Raw genomic sequence first — 12,437 nt, 5'->3', positions numbered from 1 at the left:
TTATAGGTCCTTTGCTGTTCCTTGTCGAGATAAACGATTAGGGAGACCATCTAAGCCGCTGTCTTCTTTTGTTTGCAGACGAATCTGTCGTTTATCGACTAATAAAGCCATGAAAAGATCGAAACAAATTGCAAAACGATATAGAAAAGATATTTGTACGGTACAAAAATTGGCAGTTGACCCTACCTAACGAAAAATGCGAGGTGGTCCACATGAGTGCTAAAAGGAATCCGTTAAAATTTAGTTACACGATAAATCAGACAATCCTAAAGGCTGTAAATTCAACTAAAAACCTTGGAATTACAATTACGAACAATATAATTTGGAAGGAACACATGAAATGTTGTGGGGAAAGCTAACCAAAGACTGAGTTTTATTGGCACTTAGGAAATGCAACAGTTCCAGTAAGGAGACTGTCTACACTACGCTTGTCCGCCTTATTTTAGAATACTGCTGGGCAGTGTGGGATCCTTGGCAGATTGAACTGACGGTGTGTGTTGAAAAAGTTCGAAGAAGGGCAGCATGCGTTTTGTATTATCGCGAGGAAGGGGAGTACCACTGAAAAGATACAGGATCTGGGGTGGACATCTTTAAAACAAAGGCGGTTTTCGATGCGTAGCAGTCTTTTCACGAAATTCCAATCAGCAACTTTTTCCTTTGAATGCGTAGTATTTTGTTGACACCGACCTACGTAGGAAGAAACTATCAACATGATAAAATAAGGGATTCAGAGTTCGTACTGAAAGATATAGGTGTTCGTTTCTTTCCGCGCGCGATACGAGATTGGAATAATAGAGAGTTGTGAAGGTGGTTAAATGTGATTTGCAGAATATCCATGTAGATGTAGATACGTCTCGCGAAGTGACTGCAGTGAGAAAATTAGCGGCTAATACGAAGGCCTTTACCGAGAAACAGTCATCATCAGAAGTTCTGTCTTCTGTTTTCTCGATAAATAGGAGAGATCATTTTTCCGTGAGTTTTGTGTGCCTATAAAGCGCTGGAGTGACATGTTAATAGGAAAATCTACACCTACATCGCTGTGCTTACTTCGCAAGCCCTTGAATGGTGCGCGACGTAGGGTATTCTTAATGGATACTAATCATTCCGTTCTCTTTCACTTGCAAACAGAGCGATTGAAAACAGACTGTATGTATGCTCCCCTCTGAGCGCTAATTTATTGTTTCTTATCTTCGTGGTTCGTAGGCGAAATGTATGTTGGCCGCAGTGAGAATGCTTTTGCATCCAGTGTCAAATGATGGTTTTTGGGCGACTGACATAATAGTGGGAGGCTCAAAACGGAGGCTAATTTAATGCATTTCATTCCGATCCTTAGTTCTAACAGTTACTACATAATGAGTTTGCAGACATGATTTCTACCAAGTGGAGGAGTCCTATTTCCTGAAAACTGATTAAATAAAAGAATATTCAAATTGAATTTAACAATAAATTATTGAGATTGATTCGAATTTGGTGTTATGAGATTCTTCCTCTCCAGAACAGGCTGGATCTTTTTCCCAACAGCTTCCAGACAGGGGAGGGTAGGAAGAATTGGGGGCGAGCTGGGGTATATCAAAAAAGACTATGGGATAGTTAACTAATCAATATAATTAGTTAATCAATTAATTTGATGTTCAAAGTGTGCTCGTGTTGTTGAGGGAAAGGGGAATACTTGGAGATTTTCTAGAGTGGTGTTGAAAAGTTAAGATGTTTCTCAGAAGGCTGGATTATCCCCAGAGGGCCACAAATTTAGCCCCTGGGGTCATAAAACAATTACCACAATAATATATTAAGGAGAGATTGATGATAAGCACCTGAATATATACCTGCCCCTGAATGTATGCAACCAAGTAAAAAAATCGCAGAGGACCCGTTCTACCCGTGAACTCATCTAAACCACATCTTTATACACCCTCTTTGACTTCTATTACTTAGGCGATCACTACGCATATTTATTCCTAATAGATCGTTGTTTTATTCACATTAATAATAAATTTACAATTTTTAAATACATTACGCATAACAGCTTTTTCGCTTATGTTTACATTATAATTTCAAATTTATATCGTCATCTCCTTCACTTTCGTATATGGACACAGATATGATATATACGATTTGTTTTCGCGTATATTGATTTTTCTAGAATATTCTTGTTCGCTCGCACATATATCAAAAACTTAATTTAGCATATGCCGAATGTGCTATATATATGAGAAATTACGGGTATTATGATAGCACAAGCATGTGCTTGTTCTTGAACCTTTAATCCTACCTAAGACCAACGATAACTCATCGTGTTTTGCGGTCAGGTGAACTACATATACAAATAGATCTACAAAGATATATATATATATATATATATATATATATATATATATATATATATATATATATATATATATATATATATATATATATATATATATATATATATATAAAATTACGTAACAGCTGCTTGCAGAATGTCTGTCTCTTGTTCATTTAAACAAACTAGGTAATGCTTTTTGCTTCTCTCTGCTTAACCTGTACAGTCACTTGGAAGTTCCTTGCATTGTCCGTCCAAACTTGCTTTGATTTTACTCGTTTGCTCCACGACTAAATTATGAACCTGAATTCTGAGGTTTTGCACTGATATTTGCGTTGTGATCCTTCGTGTCTCCATTTCATCCGATAATTCTTTATTGTGGCCAGGTTACCTTTACATGCTTCTTTCAAGGCTGTTATTTCGCTACGTATTCCCATGAAATTTGCGTTGAACTGATCCTACATTTCCTTTGCGGCCTGATCAAAATTCTCATTCCTCTGGGCGTCCAAATGTTTTCACCAAACATTAAAATTTCAATTTACTTTTGATACCATTTTTCTCGAGATATCTGACCTAATGCTGTATTATTTTGGTCTGAGTAGTCTGTGTTTTTTAATTTGGCACTTGTCATCGTTTCAATTTTTGTGTCACATTACATACGGGGCTGGTTGATGTGTACTGAATTGTTTCCGTTGGGACCGAACGTACTTATTCATCTGTCTCAATGGCTGCTGCATCTTTAATTTCAACGTTCGGCGCAGCCATATTGCCACTTTCGACGTTCTCTAGGCTATGTATATTTATGCTTGGTCCATTTTGTTTAGTTTATCAACACAGTGTATAATTTGGAAACCGATCTTTATTTACTCCACTTGTGTGCATATGAGCAATGCAGTTAGCAACGACGAACTTTTTCCAGAACTTTCGAGAAGAAGCGTGCCACATTACAAGAAAGCCATTGTCGTGCCAGATTTTTAACTGCGCGGAATGCAATGGCTGCCATCTTAATGTCACAATCCGTGAGAACTCAACAACAGAGGCTATTAAAATTCTCAGAATCGTACATTAGCAAAATTGCAGATAGGATATAACGATTTCATTGCGGTACCTTAAGATTCATGGCATCTGATAGCAAGAGGCAGATAAAAAGAAATCTTTTTTATATACTTGCTACTATGGCTGGATAATATTCTTTTATATTCATAAATAGAAATGGACATTTCTTCTTTAATTCTTTCGTCTCCTTGGATTCATCTCTATGATTTTGCACTCACTGGGAATAGCATCCGGCATATTATATAGAACAAAATTATTACAGTAATTATCTGATGTACATGTACATCCAATTTGTCAGTTGTGTGGGGCCAGTTGTAACATATCTTACTTCCTGGAAGATAAAAACATAAGAGATTATTATTAAATTGTCGGTAAAATTATATGATACTCGAATTCAACTTTAGGGAAGACACACTACAAATGTGTGGTATCGATGTAGTTAGATATTTAATATACGTCTAACAGCAAATTTATCAAGCCTATTAGTTTCTGTTATTCTTTACGTTTTCTTATAATTTCTCGCATGTATCAGGCCCTGTTTGTTGTTGCACTTTGCCATAGGATGGAGGCACATTGACTGTATAAAGAGTGTTATAAATTCTACGCAAACGTGATAAGAAATGTTTCACAGGACATCATGATGAAAAATCTGCTATCTCGACTTGTGTTTGGCTAAATAATTAATTGATAGCTGCAGTAAGTCGTCAGCAGTTCCACCTTCAAACAACATGAGCTCCATATTGTAATATGAGCATCTGAAAAAGTCATAAGCACATTAAAATACATCTATGAAATTCAGAAAGTATATTACAACAACTAGTAAAAGCCATGAATTTAAATGAAAGTAATTATTATTTATGGAAGTTTACGGAACATAAAATTCAGCAGTTTATCTGTTCATTTTACAATAGTGAAGACAGAAGTAAATCGGGTAAGAGGAAATCTGAGCCTACTTCCGTCAATCGTTTGTTTTACAGGAAAATTGAATTTATCGCTATAGATATGCGTTTTAACCTTATACAGATACCATTGGTGGATTCTTTTTCACCACTCTCTAGATAAAATTTATGATTGCATGTTATGTAGTATTTAGAATTTGGGAGAATGTAGTTCATTGCATTAAAATAACGGTTTTACATGGTACAGTTTAAGGCGAACAAGAGTAATGTAACAAACGATCATGGGAGTAATTTTAATAGAATGCTAAGATAGATAAAGGGATATAAGTAAAGGAAGAGAAAGATGTAATGAAAAGGGATAGTAGTAATTTCGATACACACTGGAAAAAGCAAGTAGAGGAAAACTGTTTAGAGTTATCGGGACCAACACTGATAGAAACGAGTCAAGCAGAATAGACATTGGTAAAGAATAAGCTAGCATTCAATGATCGATCAGGAGTTATTCGGTAATATGAATGCCAATTGAATATTTTCAAGTCACCCTATCCGAATTCCATCAGTGTACATGGAGCAGTTTAAAGTAAAATAAGCGGGATGATTACCTTGGGCATAACAGAAAAATCTAGTATCACAAGAAGTAATCTAGTTGATGCTCTTTACGGTTTTACATGGTACAGTGTAAGGCGAACAAGAGTAATGTAACAAACGATCACGGGAGTAATTTTAATAGTTAGAATGCTAAATTAGATAAAGGGATGTAAGTAAACCTTATTGGATTTCTCGATTTGTTCTGGAGACCTGAACAGTGAATAAAAAAAATAGAAATTGAGAGAGAATTTGAAAGACTATTGAATGATCTTCCCCACGATAGTCCAGGAGTAACACCCAAGAGCTAATGGAAGATAATATTATAGGGGATAGACTGCAGGACAGAAGTGAATACCTTCCCATGGGTGACGACAGGGAATGTCAGCTTTCAGAATTGATAAATCGGACCGTTCGTAAAATGTTAAGAAGATATCTGAGAGATTAAATAGATGGATTGTAAATGCCAATTTTAAACTTTATAATGAAGTCTTAGTCCGCGCACATTGGAAAAACAGTGTGAGCGGCAAGCTTTTTGGGAAGTTTTCTAGCTATATGATGGCCCATATGAGATTCAATCCATTCCTCGCCCAGCAATAATTGTGATTAAGGGAATGGAATCTGGTAGAGACGTAAGAAAGTACTATTTAAATGACACATGTCGATATGTAGTACTTTACACAAAAACCTGTGAACAGAAATTGATGGTAGTAGTGAAATAGTGATTGGACTAAAATCATTTTCTCCATAAGAGAGGTGGCTTTGTCCCATGATTCAAATGTAACGGCAGAAACATTGGAATAGGACCAGGAAAGCAATAGAAGACTATCCTCTATTGTAATTGGGAGTTAAACCTAATTAGGACAAGGAAAGATTTTTATTTGTGTCTTGGGCAAGCGAAGAGATAGAAATGAATTCATGGTCTGAAATATAAGAAGAGGATGAGTAGGATGTCGACAATGGAAAAACGACGAAGATAACTCAGTAAGATATATGTAGAGAGAGCAAAAAGGCGGAGGATAAATGATTTTGAAGTGGAAGCGACGGCCATGGGCCCATCGTAAGAGGTATGTCGGGTTGTGATTCAAAGAGTGTAGACATACTGAAGCCTCGTGGCACATTAAATCAAATAGTGCCAATCCTGGTTTTGATAGTTGTTTAGTGTGTTTATTGATTTTATTCTGTGTAGGGGTTTAACGTTTTGTTGAGTCCACACCCACCCAAAGAAATGAAAGAACTATCCAGGAATGAGCTTTGGCGTCTTTTACTTACGTAAGTGGTTGGTTTATAAGAGTTTTAGTTTGTAATAAGCACGTGAATGTGACGCAGTAAAAATTTTGTAAGATTGAAGTAGGTAAAATTTTATAGAGATGCGTAGATGTAGATAAATCAGTGGAAATGTGGACTTCAAAGACCTACAGGAGACACCATTTAACAACAGATTGAAGACTTATGCTTCATGATTTGGTGAGAAGCATCATAATGTAAGAGGATGTATCAGTCTAACACCCTATGGGTTCTTTAACGTTTGGATGTGTAGCTAAAATCTTACCCATATGTTAAAGTTCTTGGTTCATGAAACCGAAATATTGCACTACTATTTTATACTCAGTGGAGATTTTAGCCACCCAGAAATTTTAATGTTGTTTGGAAATGGGAGAGGTTGAAGTAATTATCATCAGAGGAAATGAATTTACAGTTATGGAACAAGCTCTAAGCCTTGAAGCAGGTAGAGCCTTGAGGTTAAATAAGGTATAAATTTAAACGAACATTAGTTCAGAAATAATACTACTGATTGTGAGTTTTGGTCGTAAAGAGAGAAAAAAAAGTCAAGACTCTTTCGTGTCGGCTGCACTTCCTAATTCAGCATCATGAAATATGTTACGTATCCAGGGATATGTGTAGAATGACTGTAAGACATTGCTTATACAGTATTTGTGTCGTACTTGTAGATGCCATAAATTTCAGATGCAATACACGAATGTTCGAGATTAGATTAGTACCTGTTCCATAGATCATGAATACGACATTTTGTAATGATGTAGAACGTGTCAGGTTAATAAAAGGTGTATGTACAAGATATTACATTCCACAAAATATTACATGAAACTTATTTTTTCTTTTTTGGCTGGCGTGTGGGGAAATTACCCACTTATTATATCCAAAATTTCATCTAGTGTGTAGAAGAAGTTGCCGTATAGAAATTCTTGTAATTTCCTTTTCAATGCTATATGGCTACCTGTCAGACTTTTGATGCTATGAGGTAAGTGACCAAAGACTTTTGTGGCAGCAAAATTTACCCCATTCTGAGCCAAAGTTAGATTTTACCTTGAGTAGTGAAGATCATCCTTTCTCCTAGTGTTGTAGCCATTTACACTACTATTACTTTTGAAATCGTTCGGATTGTTAATAACAAATTTCATAAGTGTATATATATATTGTGAGGCTACAGTGAAAATGCGTAACTCTTTAAATAAGTGTCTGCAGGGTGATCTTGGATGAACTCCAACAATTATTCTGAACACACGCTTTTGTGCGATGAACACTCTTTTACTCAATGATGAATTACCCTAGAATATGATGCCATACAAAAGCAGAGAATGAAAACAGACGTGGTAAGCTAATTTACTGAGATATATATCGCCAAAATTTGCATTGCCCTAAAAGTATAAGTAGCTGAGCTCAAATGTTTCAGCAGATTGTCAGTGTATTTTTTTCCAGTTCAACCTCTCATCAATGTATACACCTAGAAATTTTGAATATTCTACCTTAGCTACCTATTTGTGACCGAAGTCTATATTTATTAGTGATGTCTTGGAACTGTATATACTGTGATTTGTCAAAGTTTAATGAGAGCCCATTTTCAGAGAATCACTCAATGATTTTCTGTAAAACATCGTTTACAACTTCATTAGTTAATTCTTGTCTGTTGGTTGTGATAGCTATGCTTGTATCATCGGCAAAAAGTACCAGGTTTGCATCTTCGTGAGTATAGAATGGCAAGTCATTAATATATGTTAAGAACAGCAGAATTCCCAAGACCAAGCATTCTGGCACCTCATTTTTGATTGTTCCCCAGTTTGGGAAATCACCAGTTTTTTGCATCATATGTGAACCGCTTATTTCAAATTTCTGCTCTCTTCCAGTTAGGTGTACTTGAGCTTATCTAGAAGATGATTTACACAATCAAAAGCCTTTGAGAGATAAAAAAAATCCCAATGGGTGACTTCCGGTTACTCAGAGCATTTTAGATTTCATTAGTGAGGGTATATGTAGCATTTTCGTTGAAAAACCTTTCTGGAAACCAAACTGACATATTGTTAAAACTTAATTTTTACAAAGGGGTGAAGCTGCTGTACAATACATTACTTTTTCAAGAATTTTGGATAAGGCAGTCAGAAGAGGGATTGGGCGGTAGTCGTTGACATCAGACGTATCCCCTATTATATGCAGTGGTTTAACAATCGCATACTTCAGTCTACCTGGGAAAATACTCTGCTTCAGGGAGCTATTACATATGTGGCTAAGAATCCCACTTATCTCTTGGGAACAAGTTTTTATTATCCTGCTGGAAATGCCATAAATTCCATCTGATCTTTTATTCTTGAAAGAGTTTATTATCTTCCTAATATCAGAAGTAGAGGTGGGTGGAACTATCAAATTATGTGGGTAACACCTCTTCCATTAACTGCCTTGCTTCTTCTAATGAACATTTAGATCCTATTTTCTCTACAACGTTTAAAAAATGATTATGGAAAAGGTTTTCGACTTCAACTTTCCATTCACTTTGATGGTAATGCCGTCATCCTGTACTCTTGTTTGCCCTGTCTCCCGTGTAATAATATTCCAAATTGTTTTGATTTTGTTATCAGAGAGAATTGCCACTGTGTGCTACTACCTTTCCATGGTCAGTCGACAAAAGTTACAGCCTATTTGGAATCTGGGCGTTGAGAAAGCAGCCGATGGCCATCATCAATAATATGAAAACTGTTAAAAGAAATAGTTGCACAGTGTATTTGTTCAAATAATGTGTTATAATAACAGGCAGTACCATTTCAGCTGGATTATTTTGTGGTTCGAGTCTTGAAGGTAGATTGATTTCGTAAAGATAGTTGTGAGGAGTGAGATATTGCATGCGATAAGTCACAATCTGAAGACAGGATCGCTTGGCACATACCCCCAAGGTAAATGTTTGGGGGCACAGGTTCATATTTTCGTGGTAAACACAGTTAGTAGTGACATCACGACTTGAACAGTGAAGAGAGATCTTCTCCAAAGGGTTAAAATTTACTGGGCTTCAGTAACTATTTATTGTTCTAATAGGACGTTTAAAGGATGTAGTGTAAATGAATGGGATTTATAGTTTCAGATTTGTGACAGTGGAGTGGTATCTTTATACAACCATGGAGCATTGCTAGATGTTTTGGTAGCATGCCCTATTCATTTGATTTACTGGTACCTGACATTATGGATGATACGACATAACACATTGAGTTAATATTCTACAATATATATTATTCTTTCACAAAAACATTTTTGAGTTTTATGGCATGAACTTGAAGATGGAACAACAGCCAAAAACTGGTTTGTGAAATAAATAATCGCTGTATAATATTATAGCACTGTAGGTTTGATTTCACTCATAATGTAATAATGAAACAACGGGGTATGTGAGTAAGAGGGCTGCTGCTGAAAACTAGTTTGAGAAATAAATAATATATACTGTAGAATATTTCACGAGCGTTGAGTGTGATTTCATAGATAATGGACAAAATATTCTTCTAAGAGCCGATGGAACTGTAAATCAATATTGCTATTTCTTTGATGTGTATATGTGAAATTTTGGCATTGAGTGAGATAATTTCTAAAGTGCACTATATTTAAAGTGACAGAGCCTAGCATTGGATTGCAGAAGTGTATCATGTAAGCACAGTGAAACTTCTCCGATGAATTTTTAAAGATTTGCCCTGAAATGATAAAAGTGGGACCACAGATTTTAAGGAACCATTGTGAAAGGCGTTTGTACAGGAAAACACTTGCTTCTGACTTACCAGTGTATAGTTATCTTATGAATTATAAATTAATTTTGAACTGAGTGGCCCACAGTGTCAGTGGCACATAGAATTTTACTTTGTTACTTTTTCATTATAGCTCATTAATGGGGACCAAGAGAATTTGCTGTCACTTGTAAACTTCTGACATATTAGTTGAACTCGATATTTAAGATGAAAGAAAAACAGTGAAGCTTTGGTATGTATTCTATGTATTGGTTTTCTGAGTAATAATTAAATTAAGTTACTTTCATTGACTTCTATTAATCAAGGACTAAATATAAATGAGAAATAAAAGTTCAAGAGATATTTTATATGAAAGTAAAAGTATTTAACATGTGCTACGTAGTGGTATTTGGATTAAATCCAATGCACTGAGTTCTTCGATTTGTTGCAAGTATCTAGTGTATGTATATGTATAAAGAGATTTTTGTGAAATTCAAAGATGTACTCTGCCCTGGCTGTAAATATTAGAAAGCTAGATGCAGTAAGTAATAGATAACTAAAAAAGAAACCAGATTTTGTCTTAAAAGGTATAAAGAAGCAAGTTGGTGTGCATAGCAAATGTATCGCTGACATGGCTTGTATGATAGTCGCTGTGAGGTCGTAGTAACTTTAGCTTGAGGGAAATATTATTGATAAAAATTTCACTTAAGTAGTTCTCACTACTGAAACAGATTTAATATCACTGAGAGAAAAGTGTTACTATAAACATTTTTTATTTATTTTTAACAGGTGTAGTCAGAATAGATGTTTCGATAGTAAACTATTGCAGGTCTGTGATCCATAGTACGTTCTGCATGCTAAGTTTAAGAGCCTTTAACTTTTCATACAAAAATGAATCTAGTACACCAAGGAAAGAATATATAAAAGATAATTTCTAATAATTGTACTTGCATAAAAAGGGAGTTAACTGTACTCATTATCAGTGCTATCATCACTTTCATACTACTCACTAATAGATTTAAGCTATCACATAAGAACTGAAACCCTTAAGGGCCAAGAGTTATAAGTGACAGAACGTTAGTTTTGAGCAAATAGTGCTGAAAGTTGAGACACTCCAGAAAATTCCATGAACAGCTTAGTGAAAGGGTAATTAATGGTACACTTTTGAAGCTTTATTGCCTACCTTATCCAGAACAAACCCTGTTGAATTTTGACACAGCAAGTTTTATTCCGAATTAGAAATCGTAGAGTACAGTGACATTAATTTGCGCACTTTAATATCAGGCAGTAACATGACTAAGATTCTATTCAGAGCTTGTTTCTACCATCCTGCCATGTTCGTTTTCTGAGTAATAATCAGCTTCTTCACGATTTTGGACTACTGGATTCAATGTTCTTGCAGCTCCACGGTGCGGTCGTTTCTGGTAAAATTCGTAATGTACTGGTCGGACAATGGGAAACAGGCCTCTGTACTTCACATATTTTAACCTACGTGTTTCATTATTTATTTATAGAGTAGAGAAGACATATTTCTGCCACAATGATGTTCTGTTCTCTCATTAACATTTTGAAAATCTTCCAGCCCTTCATTGACAGATTTTTTGAACAACAAGATCAGTGGTGACTTCTTCTGAAATTGCAACCACTGCATTTTTCTCAAGTCTTTCACTGAATCCCTGAGATAGTCATTGAGTCCACTTGGTGTGATGAAATCATTGTCAGCCATGTGGACTGCCTAAAATTTCCATTTGGCCTTTGAAATAAGCAATGTCTATTCATCAGATACAAAAATCCAAGGATTATGTCTGGCACCTTCTCAATAATTCCAAACTCTTGGTCGCATTCCATATAGGAATGACAAAAAATTATGAATTTGTAATCCACAGTTTCAATGTTTGTATTCTGGGTAGCGTATTGCCAGAAATGCAGAGCGTATTTACTTTTAATTTGACCCCCAGCGTTGTTAAAGAAAACTGTGACGTGTTTAAATGATGCGGGCAATCTACCTACATTATGTAAAAGAGAGGAAGCAATTTTTCTGGCACCTAAGAACTAGCTGATTCGCATGACAAATATACGTTGTTGCTATTCAGAGGCCAAATCATGTATACAAAAACTGTTGATCCACAACTGTGGTGCATAATACGCTCCGCTCTGATACATTAGGAATTGCAGTACATTCCTAGTTTCATCATTTAAAACTGCTTCTTTAAACTTATAAGTACACTTCCCCTCCAGACAGCGTCTGAGTTCAGAATTTTGCTTGTTCAGTTATTTCAGCATTTTCATTATTTTCTTGATTTCTTACTTTTCATACTTTCAATATCCCCACTTAGTCCTCTTTGGTACGCCTATCACAGACTTGTGAAACATTATACAACGGGTAGCAGGAATGTCTAGTCAGAAATTTTCTTTCTGGACTGGTTGCATTTTACCACCTCCTTCCCGAAGAAACCGAAATCTTCTGTCTGGTATACCTACGAGTGACAGTATATGACCCATTTAATATGCCTTGGAACTTTACATACATGTGTTTGTAAGAGTTGACCGATGGCAGCTATGACTCACAAATATTATGTTCAATAGATACTGAGTTAT

This window comes from Schistocerca piceifrons, chromosome 5 (assembly GCF_021461385.2).
Source record: "Schistocerca piceifrons isolate TAMUIC-IGC-003096 chromosome 5, iqSchPice1.1, whole genome shotgun sequence".
In the NCBI taxonomy this organism is placed as follows: Eukaryota; Metazoa; Arthropoda; class Insecta; order Orthoptera; family Acrididae; genus Schistocerca; species Schistocerca piceifrons.
Note: the sequence above shows the minus strand (reverse complement) of the source record.